Genomic DNA, 22,012 nt, shown 5'->3' on the forward strand with positions numbered 1-22,012 from the left:
CGGCTTGGTGCAGGCGCACAGACTTGGTGTGCGCCTGCTTTTTGCACTGGTCTTTGAACACATCGCTCGCTGCTCGTGCTTATATATAAGTACGAAGTGAGCAAAGTGAGCGTCGCTTAGCGCGGAAGTCATGTACCTTCACACTGGGTAGCGCCGAGCGGTAGCTTCTAACAAACGCAGAAATGAGTCTTTGCAGCGCGTGTGGCCATTAATTGACTCCCACCCCACAGCCATGTGAGGTGCGACTCCAGGAGCGGTGCAGTTACTCTGCAGCCGGCGGAGAGAAGGTGGCGCTTCACTTTCTGCCAATAACTTTCTATTTTTTTGCGTGTGAACGCCCGTACGCGATAGCTCGTGAGGTTGTGCGGGACGAGCTGCTGGCGCGACCCCCACTCGGTGGCCCCGGCCGGGAGGATCGTGCAAATTGATGAATGCCTCCTTCGCGGCAATCGAAAATACAATCGAGGCCCCCTGATGACGGGCGACAACGTTCCGCCGAGCCGCCAAATCACGGCGGCATTGCAGATCGTGGACCATGGGTATTCGGCATGATCTGCGTGACCACCGGGCAGCTCCGACTATTCAAGGTCGACAGACGGGACGCGGCAGCCTACGTTGAACCGGGGACCACCATCCACAGTGATGAATGGGCCGCATACAACTGCAGGCAGAACTTAGTGGATGCTAACGGAGCGAGCCTCAATCTGCAATGGGAAACTAAACACAGCGTGAACTTTGTGGGCCCAATCACGAGCGTTGACACGCAAAAAATGGAATGTTATTGGCATGCAGAAACTGAAGCGCCACCTCCTCGCAGCCGCGTGCGTCTATTTGTCGTACAAAAATCCCTCACGTGACCTGATCCTAGGTGCCTAGGGACAGCATCGTTTAGGGATTTTTGAGAAGGCGCGATGCTGGCGCCGAACGACGCCGTGGCGTGTTCGTCCTCGGCATGATCGTTCTCTGGACCGCGCGTTGTTCAACATTGCGCACGTGATTGTACTACGTGCGTTGCTTGTGTGTTAGCCGTGAGTAGTGGCGGTGCGGCAGTGCGGCTTTGTCCTCGGTGAGCTCTGGTAGTACAGAATCTGCGTTGTGTGACCCGTGCTTTCTTGAGAACCGGCGGTGGTGACGATTGAAATATCGAAGTGGCCTAGCGCCTCGGCAGCGAAGTTCTGCGAACCGCGATGTGGCGTCGCCGTGTCCGACTTTGCTTAACGGACATTGAGGCATGTGCTGCTCGCTGCAAGTCATGTAAATGCAACTGCGTCGACCGCCCATTGTTCAGCGCTGAATGTGTGTTTGGTGTGCTGTGCTTGAAACGATTGATGCACCCGTGCAGAGGGGGTGGCGAAGGAGCAGAGTGGCTTAGGGGCTCCGTTTGCGTGTTCAGAGACGTGCTCCCGTCTTGGTCTCATTAGCGGCTGTCGCGGGATTGTGGTGTGCTAGCTCCTTGCCTAGTATGAAATTTACGACGCTAACACACAGCATGTTCACGTTTTTCCGCGCTATATGTCATTTGCATGACGGCCGAGTTGAAAACGAGACGTATGTCTGTGTTCTTTGCGTTTGTGTGTTGTAAATTACTTTCTATTGTGGAAGTTCTGGGAGTCTTATTACGCAAGGAGTGCGAACGTAAACATAAACACATGTCTGTGTGAATCAGCTACCGTATGTTGCGACGCTCTTCCGTGTGGTAGACTGATGCATGGTGCGCGTTTATTGCTGTACTGTTGTAAAAACCATTTGTTTATTCACTCAATAAAAATGTACGGCTTCTTCGCCGCAGTACATTTTAATTACGCGGTGAAGCATACTAAAAGTGGGAGGGGGCCGCTATCAGCCAGCATAGTACGTCCACTTAGGCGACCTGAGAGGCGGCGGGTGCGCGAGTGTATAATTAAAGAACTCTTATTATGTCCGGTGACAGTGGCCCCTTTTCACTTTTAGTATGTTTCACCGCAGTACATTGCTTAGGCTTCACCGCGAAATATTAGTGTATTGCGAGAAAGATAATCGTAAAAAGCCGAATTATGCAACGTTTCTTTTGTACCTTGCTACACCGCAATACAGGGGTGTAAATAAGCATCATGCAGTAAAGCATACTGAGAGTGGAAAGGGCACATAGGTTTACACTGTGCTCATTATTTTCAATTGTGACATAATTTGCAAGTGCATCTGTGCTCGTGGTAAGCTTCATTGACAATTCTTTGTACATTACAAATTCATATTGCAGGGAAGCTTACTAAAGCACATTCGCCATTATGGTATGTGTTATTCACCTTCAATGCAGGAGCACAATGTGGATTCTTGCCCCTGCTTTTGGCTGGACTGCACATGCTCTTTGAGAAATGATTCATTTCATTGATTCATTCTTTGATTAAGCGCGAGACCTAGCAATGGGTAGCCCAAATATAGATTTGAGAACACCAAAACGAATTCAGCAGTAAGAAGCTAAAGGGTTGTTTCGGCGTAGAGCAGTGGCCAAGTCTGGATATGAAAGAGGAGGAAGAAAAGCCGAGTCTTTCCACTTCAACACTGGGAGGCACAACTCCCACAAATAAATGCGACTCTTACTTATTTTACTTTTAAGATTACCGACTTGCATTGGCAAGTGTTTAACAAATGCTGCATGAAGTAAGCTTCCTGCGCATATTTCACCAGCTACTGCATCATTGTTTCACATTATGAGTGAAACTGCAATTTTCTTTAAGCCACAACTTGCCCAATCTTGTGTTTTGCAGTAGGATGTTAGCAGTGCTATTAAGGCACTTAAATACTCATGCATAGTAGTAGAGAGAAAAAAAATAAAAGTAAGAAAGCAGTCGCTTTTCGTGCGTAGACTATGCATACACCTGGTGATCTTACGGTCATTTTTTCCCTATCTGCTAAACCATTCTAAACAAGAAAAGTTTATACACAATTAGTTTATACACAGACCACAACTAAACCACAGGTATCGTTGGTTAGCAAAGTATATTTTTTCGGTGACATTTTCTGCAGCCCTGCTATTGGGCTTTCCTTCCTTCATTTTCACCTGTGCAGATTCATTAAGAAGTGATGAGACAGTTTGGCAATTTTAATCGCTGAAAGCCTTAACAAAGCCTTCTTCAGGTTGTTTATTCTTGGTTTCAGACTCTGCACATTGCATGTTTTCTGTGTTTGTTGCTTTTTCTTTATGGGTAGGGCATGTCAACATTTTTTACACCATGTCAAGTATGTGGTGCCATAGACTGTTCTTAGATGGAGTCTTGCCCTTTCATTCTGTACAATATGATGTCGTTTTTTGTTGTGTCCAAGGCCGTTTTACAGCGTGATCGTAGCATTTTGCTAAGTTTTGCCTCTGTCACCCAAGCTTGAAAGATTGCTACCCACTGCTGGTGGCATGACACATGTGACATTTCTTGAAAAGAATATTAGGTAAATTTTGGTGTGGGTGGGAATCATACCCGGGCCTCCGGAGTGCGAGACAAGCACACTTCCCCAATGCCACGGTTGCTCCACGGTTCTGATGGGCTAAATGAGCGCCCAGTGTGTGCATCCTTGTGCACGTCACGTCGCAGCGCTAGTGCGTGCGTCGTTGTGCACGTGGCAGTGCAGCCAATGGGTAGGAGGTGACGCCACGTCACGAGTGTATAAAGTGAGTGCGTATAATAAAAAGCATTAATGTCCAATTAAATGTCGCTGAGTGGTCTATTGAATTATGAACTCCTTGTGGGCATATGAGGACACTAAGATGCTTGGCACATTTTCATTTGGTCTCACCAAGGCACAGAAAAGCGGCCGAGAGCTTGCACAGACAAGGAATGTGGACAAAAAAAAAGCATTTCAGCAAAAGGACTAATGCTTTCGCATTCTCACACATAAGCAGTCATAAGTGTCCCTGCCGAATTTATTATATCAGTATTGCCTTGCGTGGGGCAATTCTAACTCTCCAATTATTGTAATTGCAATTCACTGCTGAATCCTGTGATTGAACCCTTCACTGATATATAGGGTGTCCCAGCTAACTTTGGACAGAGTTTAAATATATGCGAATGCCACACAGCTGGACAGAACCAAGGTAATGTTGTTTGCCGACACTTGGAGATACTCACATTACTTCTTTTTCGTTCTACCTAAATCCATAATTAGTCCTAATTAATTAATCAGCTTCTCAAATATTGTTAAATTAAAAGTGTCAATGAGAAAATTGCCATAAAAGGAAGTGTGTCACTTATCCTGTGCACTGGTTCTCTCTTTGAATTGCAATTTGTTGCCTATATTTGCTCTTTTGTTGCATTTCAGATTAGGAATGGCTATCATAATTGACATTTAACCATATTGCACACAATGTGGATGATATGTAATTGCTATATATGGCCACCGTAAATATAATAGAAGTTAATAATTCAAGAATAGTGCCTTTGCATGGTGATGCAGCCATGAATTGTGGCTATAAGGTACCAGCACTGCAGGTAGCACTGTTTGTGCAGAATATAGTTCAACTCTGCTACTTTCAAACATCGTTTTTATCTGCATTTATATAGCTCCAGTTTCTATGAACAACACACATCTGGCGGAAGAGTGGCTTGCACCTGCAGTTGGGTCCAATTAATAGCCAAATTTCTGCCCGTTTTCATGTTATTAGCATATTAGTAAAGGCAGTCGTTTTTATAGTAGCCTGGTTGCCCAGTGTAGAAGCCACTGCAGGGTGTCAGGATCTCTTACACATCTTCAGCTTTGCAGGGGACACAGCATCTGGCACATAGTTTGTTACAGGCCATGTCTTTGGGGCAAATTGGGTTTACTCATTTGCAAAGGGAGAACAAAGCTTGTTGGATATGATGTAAACCGCCTGTACACTCAGTGGCCTTCTTCATATTGTGCGACATATATGGTTATAGCTACCTTTGCTTAATGGACTTCTTGTTCGGCAGCAGTCTTGCTTTTGAAACACTCAGAATAGCTTTCAGCAAGCTGGATAGGAATAGCACTGAAAAACCAGCAGATGTTAATTGTCGCACTTGTCATGCGAAGCTTCATACAGTATGGTGAGGGCAGACATTAATTAGGGTGTTCCTCAAGGCCTTGTAGCACATCTCATGAGTTTGGAGCAACGTTATGTATAGCACTTTTCTGATCGCATACTATAGGTTTAGTAGGTGTGGCCATGGTTGAAGTGCGGTGCAAGATATCTATAAACAGATATCTATGAGCAGCACCCTGGTAAAGGAACTCTGGGGAAACTAGTGGGAAGCCTGTTGAACATCTGGTTGACCCACTGGCTGGCTCCATCAGGCAAAGTATGATAAAGAGAAGGAAGTCATCAACACATCAGAAGGTTTTTACATCTAAACACTGTGCTAAGGCCATAACATGCCAACAAGTCTTAGTGCGCAGGCTATGCACAACCAACTACATATGACTTCTGTTCGGACATTGCTCATTGTAACTAACAAGGATGGAGTGGACAAAAAAAGAACAGCAGCTCCATTAATTTGGTTTCACTGGTATCAACAGTTTTTTGTAAGTGTACATTGCCATACTCCCCAATGCCTTCTTGGGTGACATCAGCAAGGACCAGCTTGAGGCAAGGGGTAATAGAAGTCTTTACAAGCTAAACATGCATGCATGCATGGAGAGCACATTGTGTCCAAAAAGTAGGCACTTCACAGCGGCACTGGAGAAGGAACAGATTATTAACAGTGGACAAAGACAAGCTACTAAACACCCAACACTGTTGCATGTAACGACCTCTAAAACAATCCTTCTTAAAGAGGAAATCATCTTTGTGTATCCATAAAGAGGGCAGATGGGCAAAGCCCCTTCAGTAATGCTGTCAGCTTCAAAAGCCCACTTTGCACATCCTGAATGCTTCCTTCTTACGATTTTGCTGGGTGCAAGCATTCTACTGTCCAAAAGCTGTCATTGAGAGCACTGTTGGTTTGGTGGCAATACAGTTCAGAAGCAATTGCAACAAACCTCCCTTCCTAGTTGGCCTGGATGCTCACGGTGCTTATGAAGCAGCACCATGAGGCAAGCAAGGTGAACGGATGCCTCGAAGCCCTTGTTTGTTTATCACACTGTTCTGTTAGTAACAACCATGAGACTTGAAACCAATAAGCTCAAGTTCGGCACTCGCGTGGTTACTGCGGAGGATCCATAAAAAGCACAAAAACAGAAAATTCAGGGAAAGGATAAAGCACCATTTAACACTTAGTATTGCTGCAGCCCACCCCCTTCTTTTATTTTGTCTGGTCGTGCTACAGCTTTTTATAGGCATGAACTTAGGTGATGTTCCCAATCAGTGTCAAATTTTTATATACACTACGTGCTGGTTCAAAGAGGCTCGAAACACTGCAATGGAAGCTTCAAGTAGAAAAGGTGCCTGGAAGAAAAAAAAAGAAGCTGTGCTGCAACCATCTCGGCAACATCTTGTCCCCTTAATAAAAATTGTGCTTTCATATCACTTCATACTAGGCAAGGAGCTAGCACACCACAGTCCCGCGACAGCCGCTAATGAGACCAAGACGGGAGCACATGTCTGTGAATGCGCAAACGGAGCCCCTAAGCCACTCTGCTACTCCGCCACCCCCTCTGCACGGCTGCACCACTCGTTTCAAGCACAGCACACCAAACACACATTCAGCGCTGAACAGTGGGCGGTCGACGCAGTTGCATTTACATGACTTGCAGCGAGCAGCACATCCCTCGATGTCCATTAAGCAAAGTCGGACACGGCGACGCCACATCGCGGTTCACTGCCAAGGCGCTAGGCCACTTCATTATTTCAATTGTCACCACCGCCGGGTTCTCAAGAAAGCACGGATCACACAACGCAGATTCTGTACTGCCAGAACTCACCGAGGCCAAAGCCGCCCTGCCGCACCACCACTACTCACGGCTTTCCGCCAAGTAACACAGAACCTACAACCAACACACAAGCAACGCACGTACAATCACATGTGCAATGTTGAACAACGCGCGGTCCAGAGAACGATCATGCCGAGGACGAACACGCCACGGCGTCGTTCGGCGCCAGCATCGCGCCTTCTCAAAAATCCCTAAACGATGCTGTCCCTAGGCACCTAGGATGAGGTCACGTGAGGGATTTTTGTACGACAAATAGACGCACGCCTCGCAGCCGGCTGCAGGGTAACTGCACCGCTGCTGGAGTCGCACCTCACATGGCTGTGGTGGGAGTCAATTAATCGCCACACGCGCTGCAAAAACTCATTTCTGCGTTTGTTAGAAGCGATCGCTTGGCGCTACCCAGTGCGAAGGTACATGTAATGGAAGGTACAAAGTAATGGAAAACAAAGCGCAGTTTCCTGACCCTTTGCTTTTGTATGAATGTTTCCCAGCATTGCTGCGCGCTTACACACACGGTAGCAGTTCCGCGATAAGCGACGCTCACCTTGCTCACTTCGTATTTATATATAAGTGCGAGCAGCGAGCGATGTGTTCAAAGACCAGTGCAAAAAGCAGGCGCACACCAAGTCTGTGCGCCTGCACCAAGCAGCGCCGAATGGAAAGCAGCGACAAGCGATCGTACAAAACCTTAGTGCAAAAACCAGACGCACAACGATCTGCGCTCGAAAAAGCAACTGTACAAAAGCTTAGTGGAGAAACCAGGCGCACAGCAATGTGCGCTCGGAAAAGCGCGCGCAAGCACGCAGCGAGCCGCGCCAATCCAATCCAGAAGTCAAAGGAGGAGGGGGGGGGTAATGTGTGACACTAAGTTCAGTGTTACCGGTAACGCTAGCCTTTCGCCGCTAGTTCAGTTGTTCAGTTCACGCCCACCGTTCACTGCCACATACAAAGAAAAATTTCAATAATAGCACGTCATTATAGAGCTAGAGCGCCAATAAACATGGACACCTGCGACAAACCAACAGCATTACAACGGCTAGCACCACGCTTACCTGCAAGATCGCGACAGCCAGACACAGGCGAAGCGCTGACGTTGATTTCCGGTGAACACACACAAAAATTACTCCAGTCGGGCTCGGAAATCCAAGTGCAGTGCGGTGTAAAACCCTGGCTCGGTCGGCGGCTTGCGAACGCAGAGCTGCAAAGCAGGCGTGCTCGACGTCCGCACAAGGTACTCTGCGAATCACGAACAGAAAACGCACGCAAGCGCTAACACTGCCAGTGCCGGCACGCACTGTCCCACGTAGAGTGACCGTCGCTCAGTGATCACGGGACAACCGCATCAGCTGCACAGCCATGACAGCGCTGTAGAAACGTTCCAGAAGACCGGTGCACTGCGACTAAACGGCGTACAGCGCCTGCCACGACTGCTCAGACGGGAATAATAGAGCCGCCGGGCCGTTCAGGTTTTTCTTCCTCTCCGCGAGGCCACGATCGCAAGGGACGCGCGTGAGTGAAGAGAGACCGCTTCGAAGCTGCCGGCGACGGCGCTCGCGGTGCCATCTATGAGGCGCGCGGAAAATTAACGAAATCCTTGCTGGCGGAAGCGGCGATTTCGGTTGTTGCGTTGGGACGGGCGTCAAAACCACACGCTGTTTTTGATTCCTCGCTAAGTATACATTTATATATTAATTCACATACTGAGCTTCTGATTTTCAGCTCTATCAGAGTAGTGCTATGGGGCAGCTGCGTCGCGAATTTCATATTCGTTCAGTGGCGTACCAACTATTTCTCCAGTGGGGGGCAAACAGCAAACGATATGTCCTCTCTCTCTCTCTCTCGACATATATATATATATATATATATATATATATATATATATATATATATATATATATATATATATATATATATATATATATATATATATGTCTAGCGAATGACTATGACCATAAGTGAAATTGGCTGGAAATGCGCCAGTCAGTTATATTTATATTTAACAGACATAGACCTCTTTATCTATCACACGTGGTGAACCACGGGACCCGAACCATTATTTTAATTATCATTTCTTTCTTTCAACTGCATAAAATGGCAAGATGATGCAGGAACAAAAGGAGATGAGTGCCTGACAGAGGTTCCTTATCCCGTCCAGTAGCAGCAGTACAGCGCACATAAATAATGCACATTTGCTACGATCAATTTTAATAATTAAACAAATAATTGTACTAGGTGGTTAAGTCTACAGCCTAAATATATCGCTAGTTTAGGTAATAGTATGTGCCGACGTTATACGCAACGAAGTACAATCAGCATAAATTGGTTGCATTATTCACAAGAAAATAACTGAACCGCCATCCCGATACTGCCAAAGTGGGTGTCCAACGAAGCTGTGAAACCGCCACTACAACTGCTGAGGGAGGTATGCAATGCTTCACTTCTTTAGAGTAAGGGTAGTAATGGTAATTTAGAGTAATGGTAATAACGTGAGTAATGGTAATTTTGACAGCACGCCGCCGTTGGTCGTATTGTCGTTTTTCCCTCTGCCGCTCCTCGTATATTGACGCTGCTTCTCGGGGGTCCTAACTATGCGTTGCCTATCAATAACAGTGCTGCAAGAACAATGAAACCAGTTGCTAGGCTGGCTCTTTTATATACGAAAGGCCAAGTCACTCCCCACGTCGCAAGATACTGTCACTGCGGCCGCTTGCGCAGCAGTACTCTTTACCGTGAAACATACGTGGTGAGCGCTACGTACTTCACATTGTTATCAGGAGCGCCTTATCATCAATCATGTGGTTCGGATGCTTTTGTGCTCGTTCGTAATTTAAACGAATGGCGTTATGTATGTTGTATGCGTGATTCCTAAGAATGTATACACTTTTCGCTTCACTTTGGCGAGTGCTTGAAGCCTGCTTCACCTCCTCTGCGGGTCGGCCCAGTATTGCACTACTTCGGGGATCGGCCCACATTTTTGCCCGTGGATGATGACACGAAAAATGCCGACCAACTAGAGGCTGACAGCTTCGCTGTAAAAAAGACCGCAGATGTGTGCGACCTTCGAGAATTACAGATTTCCAGCGAAGCTGTTTCTTTCGAACAGTTGCAACAAGTTTCAGTTTCGTGTAGTTGTGTCGCATACTTTAAAAGATTGCCCGTATATATATGACTGTTGCGTTTGAAAACTTGCCCGCATGTAATGATTTGGAGCACTTCTTGATGGGAACTAAAAAAAACTGTAATTAATTCATCAACACACACATTACTTCACCATAACGTTTACGATGGCATTCTCGAACGCTTGCTTACAATTTTTTTCACGCCTTATTTGATCAACGAGCATTTACCTCCGCACATAAGCTTGCCGTATTGTCCCCCTTATGTTCGCAAAATTTGAACTCAGTTGTAGTTGTAATTATGCCAGCGCAGCCTGTCTAAGTCTCACACCGCTCGCAAAACAGATCAATAACGCTGTGGACCACTTGCATACGTATTCTATGGGAAAATGCGCATTTAACCCACCCATTTCGAACAGTGCCTACACATTGGCCATACCATGCCCCTGATTTTTCGTAGATAGAAACAAGGCGCCTTGTTTAGCTCACCGAGGACACCGGAGAAACAATCTACGAATGTCGTATAATATGCACGAAAATACATGGAAAAACGAGGGTTTAGTAATTACCTGCAACATTTACATTTAACTTAGGATTCATTTACATTTAAAGTAAGATTACATTTAAAGTAAAGGTTTCGCAACGCATTGCGCTTAACAATGTTCCTGTTTTCAAGGAATTTCCCGTCTGTATCTCGTGCTATTGCTTTAGGAGTCTGTAAAACATTTAGGTTAGCGGCAGTATGACAACCTATTACGCTTCAATTAGTTGCTTTCTACAAAGGCTGTAATGTATGTACACAGAATAAACATATATCGCTCGTCACTGGGAATATTCTTTCGTACTTCGAATAAATACAAACACCGTGCCCTGCATATTTTACCGAGGATGCCGGGGGAAAACAACTCAATGCCGAGTATAACGCATAAAAATAGGAAGAGAGCGACTATTAGGTAACTGTTCGCAGAGCACATACGCAACTTACGCAGTGCAAATTTTCGGTACACGTCACCAAAAAAGTAGCCCTCCTTTTTTTTTTTTTCAAAATACGAAATATCTGCTATTCTTGCTTCTGCCGGGAAACAAGTAATAGTGTAGCTCTTATTTAGAAGCAGCCTGAAAATGCAATCGTCAAAGTCAGAAGTGACGCATTCGTTTAGAAAAAAATCAAGTCATGTTCTATTGGTATTGAAATGGCTCTGAACCAAAGTCATTTTTACGAGCATATCTGCGATAAGGCGTGACTACACCACGAAATCCGACAGTTATACCTGTAAGAGGTTTGATTATGTTTTTGATGGTGATAAGATACTGAGACTGCAGCGCTAAGTAGGCTATGGCTGGACATATAACAAATAGTTCCAGCATTTGATAAACCAACTATATTTCATGCCGTAGGGCACGCTAGGGCGCGGCTGATCATAATACTTTACCCAGACTTCCCCCTCGCCCGTAGGTTAAATGTGGCAAGCTGATTGTGTTTTCGAATAAGGATATAGCGGTCCCCCCCAAAAAAGTGGCCATGATGCAAGTTGCGCAAGCTGACAGTTTGTTGGAGCGGCAACTGCCCAGCGCCCAGGCGTTCTCCGCAACGCGAACCTGTACGGCAAATCCCGTGAGTCGTGCGCTACAGCGCGTCCCGAGAAGGCACTAAAGACGGTCCGCGCTGTCCAAGCAGGGGATGCGTAGTAAAGAAAAGCATTAGTTATGTGGTCACTCTCATATTAAGAAAGACATTTTAGTTTCAGCTATAGTTTTGTTGCATTTTCCGGCGCCCAGCCGAAAGTGGGCGCTTTCAAAAGTGTGTGTGTGTGTGTGTGGGGGGGGGGGGGCTAATGACATACTTTGCCCCCCCACTTTTGACATTGGGGGGTGGCAAAGTGCCCCCCCCCCCCGGTAGATACGCCTATGTATTCGTTACACCGATAATTGGCTGTGAATGCACGTTTCCAACTTTCTGACGCGGATGTCATTAATTCTAGCAATGACACAATTACATTCGGATGCAATAAAATGTGATTTAATTTTCGTTCAACACCCTTACGAAGCATTTTCAAGACACGGCTGAAAACACATACCGGCGGGTCATTTGCAATGACTATGAAAACTGGCATTTAATTAGTCTGTTAATCGATAGATCAGCAATTGATCAAAAGGTAATTTCTTAGTCGCTTGCTCGCGCTTTCGTGCGTATGTGGGGACGAGGATTACGGGGTCGTAATGTTCGAACCAATGCCAGGATTGCGTAACACGGGGAGAATGGAGGCAGCGGCATGGTGTTGTAGTTGCGAAATTTCTACTCCGATGTTATCAGCTTCCACATGTGCGTGCTTTCTTATTCTTGCTTGCCGCTCTGAAACACCACCGTTACCACACCTCTACGCCGGATAATACGTGCCGCTGCATCAGATGACGGAGATGATGAAACGGAGTAGCTGTACAAGTGATTGGACAGTTTTAAAGGTCAAAGCCAACTACAGCATATATACAGGAGGGCACATAGTGCATATACTAAGCAAAACGTGTCGACCCATGAAGCGATGTGCGTTCGGGAGCGCTGTTCTTAACCATATTCCACAATAAAGCGTTATCGTTGCTGCTATGCTTATCGATGGCAGAGGGCATGCTAAAGAGGAAGGGATGGAAGATAAACGCTTTACAGGAAACATTTCGACAGGTGCGCTCTAGCCTGCTACTCTGTACTGGGGAATAGGAAATGAAAGCGAAAACTAGTGGAGACATCACAAGGAGGAAAATAGGGGATGGGCATGCATTGACAGAGAGGTCCCGTTAAAACCTACGTAGTACCCAACGGGAAAAAGGGAGAGGGGGGGCTAGAGTGCGGTAACGGATTGGTAATGGGAATATGTGTTTCAGTTAAGCAAATGCCTATATCGCAAGTCAAAAGCACGAATTGCGCAATCGAGGCTTGCGGACTCATTTGGGGGATATGCAGTAAGAGTTACAGTAGCGAGGTGGCGGAGTCTCATTTGTTTCGCAGTCTGATCTCTCTACTTTCTTTATCAAAGCATGCATTGCTTGAAGGGGCTCGATCGTCGGTACCAAAGGTGGCGCCAGCCAGCGACCGGGAGTTGGAGCGGGTCGATCACCGAAGGCCCGATGTGATCAACGAAGGCGATAAAGACGAGACGATGTGAAAGAAAAAAAAAATGTTGTTTATTCACGTGGTTACACGAAGACCGGTCAGCTCAAAAACGTTGCTCGAAAAGGAAAGCTTCTCAATCGATTGACGCGCCTCTCCCAAAGGAGATGGAAAGAACAGTGCGCGAGGACATGGTCGGCCTTCGCGCACGTGCGCACGGTAGTACACGTCCGAGCTTGCAGGTTGCAGGTGTCTCGTCGCTGCGTTGCGCTGGTGCTTCAGTGCGTGCTTCGAGCAGTGTTCCCTGGGGACATGTCTGAACTTGCCTCCGCCACACGCATGCAGCGCGGGAACGAGTTGTATTTTTTCGCTGGCACGGGCGCGCGCTGGTAACACGGAGTTCCCGTCGTTTTGAAGCGTTCGAAATGTCTTCAGTATCCGTTGGTGTCGTTTTCGGCTTCGTGGAATGAACGATCGTCCGAGAGGCGGTCCCTGGAGCGTGCAGTCGATTTCTGTTGTTTCAGTGAAAGTAAAAGTGTTGAACTGATGGCAAAGTCTCACGCTTGAGTCTCATGCGTGAGTCAACGAGCATACATTATGGCGACCTGTATTGGCTCTCAAAATACAAAAATAAAAAAGAACGAAAGAAAACAACAAAACTACAGGTTGGGTTAAAATAAGGGGCTTCGCGATAACTTGAAAGACGAGGAGAGTAACCTTATTGTATACATGTGGCTATTTGATTTCATATCAGGGAAATAAGGTGTACCTCACACTCATGGCAAACGCTCTAAGTTTACACCATTTGAGTCGTATATTGCCACACAAAAATAAAAGTCATCTGTCTTGTCCGCATCTCCTTTCTTTAACGCTGCGAGCCCAGTACTTCCCATTAACGAACGGCATGCGCGTTATCAGCATGACATAGCATTGCCGACAAGAAAGTAGCGGGCGCGGCATTTTCAAGAAAGGAAACGCAAGCAAGTCAGATGACGATTATCGTTGTGTGGCAGATATACACCCCAAAGGGTGTAAACTTTTTTTAGAGTGAACCTTATACGTCCATTACTAGCTGTTGGTGATGCACCTTCAAGGGGAGCAATTATACATCTGTGGAGGCACATTATTTCACGATAACGTTAAATATGTGCCAGTAATGGTTTATATGAACTAAGTTAAAGGGGTTCTGACATGATATTTTCGACTATCCCATTTCTAGAGTTAGATGGAAGTCCTAGACCTCTAAACCCTCATAAAGAAATAGTGACAAACCTCAGAGCGCCGCAAATAATATAACATATAACAGCTTTTATGCAGCCAGTTTCGGTATAGTTTCCCAGGAGGATACTGTGTCGTGACGTGACAACACATTGTGTGGTCACATTGGAGCAGGACATTGCGATGGTTGGACACACGCTCCGGCTCGCTCGCTCGTCCGTTATGCTGCTACATCGGCCCTCGCAACGAGTAGCAGCATACTAGGCGACCGAGCGAGCCGGAGAAAAGTGTCAGCAGACCTAGCGCAAATTTCTGTCCTGATTGAGATATTTCTTTGCCTCTGTCCGCCAACTTGGCGGGTGAGAACTCGGGTCCTTGGGTATGCGCCACCGGGTATGCATGTGCTCCAATAAGCAGCTTCATTGGGTCACTGGGCATGTACACAAGATGGGGGCATTGCCGGAAGTCATGCGACACCACGCCTGTGCAACCGTGCGAAATGGCCATACAGCTGAAGTCCCATCGCCGATGGCGACGGTGCGTAACGTGAACTGCGTCTTTCGAGTCGCGGAAGTGATGGGTGCATTGAAAAGAGCACCATAGGCGTACGCGTGTGTAGCATCTAGTAGATTTAAGAGGAAGCTATAGCTCGGGCCCAACTCCGACGCAGCCTATTCAAATACATGTAAAACGCAAAAACGCTTTTCTTGATATAACCCCTGGACCGATTTTAATGAAATCTGTTGTATTTCAGAGAGAAAGTTAAATTAGAGTGACTGTTGGAAGCGTAATTTCGATTTAAGGCCTGAATTTTGTTAAAAGATCTTTAAAAAATTCGAATGTCTGGAAAAGATAGAAGATGAAGTTTACAAATTAATAGCTCTGCATCAAGAACAGATATCATGGTTCTGTAAAGGCATCCGTTAGATCATTGAAAGCGGACAAATTCGACATGTCAATTCATATGTTACGTGAATTTGTTACGTTGAGTACAAGGGTTCTGCAAAAGCTGTATTTCCATATTATTACATTTTTTGAGATTCATGTGTAACATGTCAATTTTGTCCGCTTTATATGTACCATTAGATGCAATTCACAGAATTATGATGTCATTTGTCATTTCTGTGTGACGGAGTTGTACACTGGATAGTCTCGTTTTCTGAAAAGTTTCGATTTTTGCCAACCTAAATCAAAAATTCAAAACCAACAGTCACTAGATTTTAAGTTTTTTCTTTTAAATGCAACAAACCTTGTAAAATTTGGTGCAGTGGTTGCCCAGAAAACCGAATACTCCTTTTACATGTATTTAGATAGGAGCATCGAAGTACATGTAATAGGAGCATTCGTTTTTCTTGGCAACCACTGCACCAAATTTGACAAGGTGTGTTTCATTTAAAAGAAAAACTTAAAATCGGTAATGGTGAGGTCTACATCATATTCTAAAAGAGCCGAACAATGTACACTTGGTAAGTGTCGATAACTTCTTACTGTCCCGCAACGGCTCGAACGCAAGAAGATACGTTTGAAATCCGTGACGTCACACTGACGTACACACCGGCGCGAAATTCAAGAAATATGAAAGTTTCGCCTTCAGGGTCCATATTAACAAATTGTCTCGTCCGTAAGAAATATGTAAAACATCAGGATTGGTTGAACTTTGCTCTTACGAACGATTATACAGCGTAAGACATTTTGTTTATAAGAGCCCCAGTTTTTCTTCTCGCTCTAAACTTGTCAACGCGAAATTAACGAAAATAAAGTTCTGCAAGAATACTTGACCTGCCTAATCCGATTTAACGTTTCTCTTGACCGCCCCTTAGACTCTCAAGAAATACTGGAGGCTTCTTCGGTAGGTCTCTAACAACATACAATGCACTTCATCCGCACAATAAGCTTCGTTTTTTAAAACTTTTTTTGTGTGTTATTAGGAACGCCCGATACAGCTTAGATAGCGAAAATAAATTGGCAGACAGAGAATTACAGGGCCTGTAGTGTTGCAGTGAGGTCGGCGCAGCCTACCTGACGCCAATAGAAAAGTAAGAGTCATTCATTTATGTTGCTCTCTATTTTTCATACAGCTCCGCAGCTTCTTAATCCAATCTGGGACGTACACTGCCAAGAACGATGTCAGAAATATATAGTGTCCCAAGCATATACAGTATATCTATTTGGTCTTCGCAATAGCAAGGTGACGGTTGTGAGGAAGACCTTGCAGATGAGACTCCAAGTATGAATTATTTCTCTAATTTCCCGAGTAATCGGCAAGCTCCAAAATGTTTCTCACGTTGCACTGGCATCGCAGCCCGGCATCAATATGTTACAGCTGCTGCTCGAAGTTGCGGCGTCGCCACTGATGTTCCGTCTCGCTGTAAATTTCCTCTGCGGTAGTAACATAAATCAGCATAACTAGAACCATATTTCAAAGGATTCGCAACCTCTTAATCTTTATTAGAAGGATTTATTACATCTGCTTATAATATGTTGGTGGGTTTAGTGAAAAACCTGTGTAAAGTTAAGTCATTCGTATCTGAGATACGCTGTTCTTACGTCCAGTTCAGTATCTGCACCTCTGGCATGCAGACGTTCGTATACAGCCGCCCTTTCGATGGGCCGGGCACAGCCCTGCCAACCGACTTTCCTATCATTTGAAATGCCAACAGTTCGCGACTCGTCTTCGCTTCTCGGGAAAATGGAAAAAAAAAGGGGGGGGGGGAGGGGGGGCGGAGAAAACCTAGAAACACTCCAAGCGCGTTTAGATGTCTCTACATACGCGGAAAATTGTGCCTCGCGTTGCAGTGGCATCTTAAGAGCGGTGTGAGCAGCGGCTGCAAGCAGTGCGCCGTGGTCACGTGACGCCGACAGCAGCAAGCAGAGACGCACACGCGATCCATCCGACTTCAGGAAGGAATCGTCACGGCTACCACGCTGCCGCTACGCTCGGAATGCGTCGCGCGCCGCTACCTGCAAATATAGACTCGCTCTGTTCGCTCGCGTGTTCGCGCGCATGTCCTTTTCGCGCCGCTCACTGCCAGAGAAAAAAAATATATATATACATGTATCCGTGCGGAAGCGACGACAACAACACTAGCAGCGAAAGCGATTTTGTTTTTGTCTCTTTTACACGCGGGGAAGTGGGTGTCGTTGGCTAAACGGCCTGCCTGGCGCTTTCTCCGTTCGTCGTCGGTCTTCTTCACAACGCGACGCGCGCGCGCTCACTGGCGGGAACGCCCAGCTGACTGATGATTCCGCGCTTTTTGTTCCCGGGAGGAAGAAGTATGCACCAGCGATGCGGCCGCGCACAATCTATTGACGCACACACACAAACGCGCTCGCAAGCGCACCTTCTCTCTTTCTCTGGCGGAGGAAGTTGCGCGCGTGCGAGCTGCACCCGTGGATGGAAGAAATGGTGGCAGGGAGTGTCGCTCCCTTGAGCGCTGGGGCGAAAATCGATTCACCCCCCCCCCCCCCCCCCCCGCCCCAACTCTAAATGCGACCGCCGTTTCTTCCCCCCCCTTTTTTTTTCTTTATGAAGCGCTAAGTGAGTGCGATCGGGAGAAAGCCTCGATGCCTCGGTTAGCGATATACCCGCCCTGTATATGCGTGTGCAACACTTTCGGCTGTCTTCCCGTTACACTCGTTGTTCCTGCTTGGTCTCGCTTCTATACCTATGTATCCGACACACAGAAGCCAAAAACGAGGTGTATAATGACAAGGTTGGCGGATAATGATGTTCTCGACAATGATGTGCCTCTCGCTCTTGTATGCGCATACGCGGGGACATGCTTGCCGGTTCTTATCTATAAGGGGCAGCCCGATGATCTCCGCAAACAGGAACGAGAGGAGCTGCAGCTTGGAATTCCATTATAGTGCATACGCGTTTCCTTTACGCACGCTTCCTTGTATAACAGTAAGAACCAAGGTGTATACAGCTGCGAAGCTTACGGATAACTGCGAGCCCTGGAAGCTATTCAGAGTGCTTCTCGGTACTAGGTAACGTAAAGCATAGGTTGAATGAGTAGAAAGAAGAAGAAAATCCACATACATTCCGTCGATGCTGCGGGACAGCATATAGGCGATAAGTGGCAGCATCTTGAAACTTCCGTGCGCCCCTGCTGTATAACTCCTTTACATAAACTTGTGCTCGCCGCTGACTGCGTTTGGCTCAGTTTCTTTCTTTCTTTCTTTCTTTCTTTCTTTCTTTCTTTCTTTCTTAGCTGCAGGCTCGCAGGATCGAAAACTTAGTGGCTTGATGTGGCTGCATTGTGTGACGACGCAGAGAAGATGGAACGGCGAAAGGTGGCCGCGGAGAAGTGCTCATTTGAGCGTTCAGTCTTTCACCACCCGGTATCTTAAGCACCGTCTGATTGCGCTTCAAAACCACCTTACGCAATAAATTCTTCCTTATTCGTTCCACCTTCGACTGGCCTTCTTTGGTACACAGCTACTTTGATAGTGGCTGTTGCAACCATCGCCAGCACTTCACCACTCCGCGCGCGCACCGTGTTGCGAGACACGCGATCTTACAGCGTGTGACGTTGCTTGAGGGGTGCTGCAATATGGTCTAATGACGGGGGAGCGGAAGAGTTCCATCTCCGGTGATGTCTGGGGAAGGGGAGGGGGCGCAATTGTAACGCACTTATTGCTGTCATAGCAACACCATTCTTTAGATATGCGTGCACACATGCATACCTGAACTATACGCCAGCTATCCCCTATACTGTATAAAGCGGAAGTTATTAAATAAGCGGAGTTTTCCCCCACAAGACATCTTAATGTAGCGAAGCAACCGTTACAGGTGTCTGCTACAAACGCGCAGACACATTTGGAAACATGTCGACGCTCCCTTGTGCCGTCGGCGGCCTCTGAAAAAGGACAGGCAGAAAAGGCACGGAGGTCATCTAGCGCACCGTGCCCCTTGCATTCACTTTTCGATCTCATTCACAAGCCGGGCAGTTTAATTTGCCGTCATTCTGCCAGTTAAACAAAATTATTTATAATTGTTGACGCTTGTGCATGTACAGTTTGTTGTTTCGTGAGGATGCTGGCAGTAAAATTGTGCCGATCGAACAAGAGGATTAGAGAGCAGAACGACTAGAAGTTGAGCAAGTTGGTAATAGAATTAATGTTAATTAATTAAGGCAGGCAGGCATACAAACGCAGACGCAAGACGAAACGAAAAGGACAAAACAAACACCGACAGTATACGAGCCAGTCATTTATAGTTATGCGCCTATACACTTTCACACGCAGTCGCATATGCCTTTCTGCGGTAATTAAGCCCACTTTATACAGCTCAGAAAACTTTCCTGCATCATCAGACACATTATAGCACTCTATCTACTTACTATCATTTTTTTCTTTTTCTTAGCGCAACGCTGTTGTACCGACGCTGTGGGTTTGACAATTTAGCATAAATCGCGTACCAAGCAGGTCGTTACAGTAGCTAATTTCCAACTCTTTGGCCCTGAGTCCCCCGTCTCTCCTGCTACTCTCTCCGGCTGCATCTCTCTCCTACTGCTGACCAATACATGTCGACATGTCATGCGTAACGTGAACTTTATGTATACTGTCAAGGCGAATACGCATTCCCCATGTATATACACTTCGGCGTGGGTGCGTGTACGTGTTTTGTGCTTTCCTTCTCTCCTCCTAATCTTTCTGCTCTCTTTTCCTCTTCGCAAATTCAGGACAGCCAAGCAGGCCAAACACTGTTTAATCTCCCTGCCTTTCCCTTATCGATTGTCACTTTGTACAGCTGCGCAGACTACTGTTTTTTAAAGGAAATGAAAAAAAAAAGAGTCATTATTCTTCCTTTTCTCCATATCAAGAATGAACAGCAGGGCAACCGCTTGATGGTCCCATCAGATGCAAGGAATACGTAGCTTTCTTTTATTTAGCTACGCGCAGACAGTTCTCTTAATCTTTATGGCTCCACATATATGACGGCTCGCCGCATCCACTTCCGTCACGCAGCGCAGAGCGATCAGGCAGACAGCCCTCAGCGGCGTGGGTGAATATGTGTACGCACGCCTCACCTTGAGCAAGGTAGGCATGCAGTCAGGCAAGCAGTTCATCTGCGCGCGCATGCATAACTCGCGCCGATTTTTGCGCGCGCTCTCGCTCGCGTGTTCAATCAATCCCACGGTGCACGCTGCATATACACGCCTGCACGAGCCGTCGCTGCCGCTCCCGCAACCTCGCGTAGGCTTTGGCGCAAACAAAAACGTCCCAGGGCGATACAAGCTGTCGGCAGCGCCCGCGTCCGGGGCCGTGACACATTCCCGGTGCGATCATCAAGACAGAGCGTGCGCCGGAGCCGTGCCTCGACGCCAGTGGCAGGAAACTCCCAAGGGGGTCGATTACTGCGAGTTCAAGGACGTCAGAGAGTAGACCAGGGGTCCCCAACGGTAGGGTGTGCATATGTACTTGCGTGCCAGCCACGAGGCCGTGCACGGACGACGTCTAGTCGCCGAGGCGTGCACGAGTGCGAAACTTGCGCACGCTACGTAGCAGGGCACGCCCTCAGCCTTTTCCTCTCCCCTCTTGCAACTAGCACAGCTTAAACTAAGCTGCGTACGACAGCTCGTAAGGTCGCGATACGGCCGCATTTCCAGCGTCAGTGAAATGTTTCTTTTGCTTCTGGAAACGGTCGTGATAGAGCTGAGAGTTCGGAGAACGCACCAGGAAGTCGAACTGTCTGTGCCAAGCCCTGTATGAATTGCCATGAGTGAAAGTCGTGCGTCACGTACGTATGCGATTGCCTGGGACGTTAATTGATTCAAACAGAATGGACACACGAACACAACTCGAGGCACGGTTCATTAGAACAACGAACCCGAACACGAAGACAACTGGCTTCCAACTACATGCAGAAACGCTCCTTAGTCCACGTCAGTACAACGGCTGTGAAAAATATAATGCCCAGCAGTTTAGCTCAGCAATTATAACGCTAGCCCTCAGTGACGCTTACTGTACCGAACAATCAGTCTGGAACATCGTGAGGAGATATATAGCATAGTATTCGTCGCGGTTGTTGGCGGCGCATTACATCTGTGAACATCGCTTCTGACGCGTCGATGACGTCACCGCTACACGATATTTGCTGAGCTCCGGCAGGTCAGCAACCGTTTTTAAGTTAGGGGGTTTTACGTGCCAAAACCACTTGCTGATTATGAGGCACGCCGTAGTGGAGGACTCCGGAAATGTTGACCACCTGGGTTTCTTTAACGTACACCTAAATCTAACTACATAGGTGTTTTCGCATTTCACATCCATCGAAATGAGGCCGCCGTGGCGGGATTGGATCCCGCGACCTCGTGTTCAGCAGTCCAACACCATAGCCACTGAGCAACCACGGCGGGTAGGTCAGCAACCGTGCCGGCTGGAGCTCACGCCGCAGACCGGAACGACTTCGCGTCCACGGCGAGCATCGTAAGCACTGACGTGTCCAAAGCTTCCAGGCATAGTTCGGGACCAGCACGTACTGGTTCCAGAGCGAGAGATCACCGCCTCTTCGAGCCTGGCCCTGTGACGGCACCTCTGGGGTTGCCATGGTACTAAAGTGGGACCCAGAGTGGTGCACCAAGATCGTGATTTCTGAACAGTGCTTCCCTGTCCTTCGCTGAGCGCGACCGACTGCCAAGATCGCTTGTTGTTGTCCATCGTTCTTGTAGATGGTAGAACGATGATCAATGGTACATATCCACTCTGGGGGACCGGC

At 47.0% G+C, this 22,012-nt stretch overlaps 1 protein-coding gene across 1 annotated transcript in view; it reads right to left on the bottom strand.

Annotated features, from left to right (window-relative positions):
- Drak (Death-associated protein kinase related) overlaps nt 1-8,351 on the bottom strand; it is a 224,710-nt gene extending 216,359 nt beyond the window's left edge. Inside the window, exon 1 of the mRNA XM_050188081.2 lies at nt 7,908-8,351. The gene's annotated coding sequence lies outside the window, so the exon portion shown is untranslated. The remainder of the gene's footprint in view (nt 1-7,907) is intronic.
- Between the last annotated feature and the right edge of the window lie 13,661 nt (nt 8,352-22,012).

This window comes from Dermacentor andersoni, chromosome 2 (genome assembly GCF_023375885.2).
Source record: "Dermacentor andersoni chromosome 2, qqDerAnde1_hic_scaffold, whole genome shotgun sequence".
NCBI classification, from domain to species: domain Eukaryota; kingdom Metazoa; phylum Arthropoda; class Arachnida; order Ixodida; family Ixodidae; genus Dermacentor; species Dermacentor andersoni.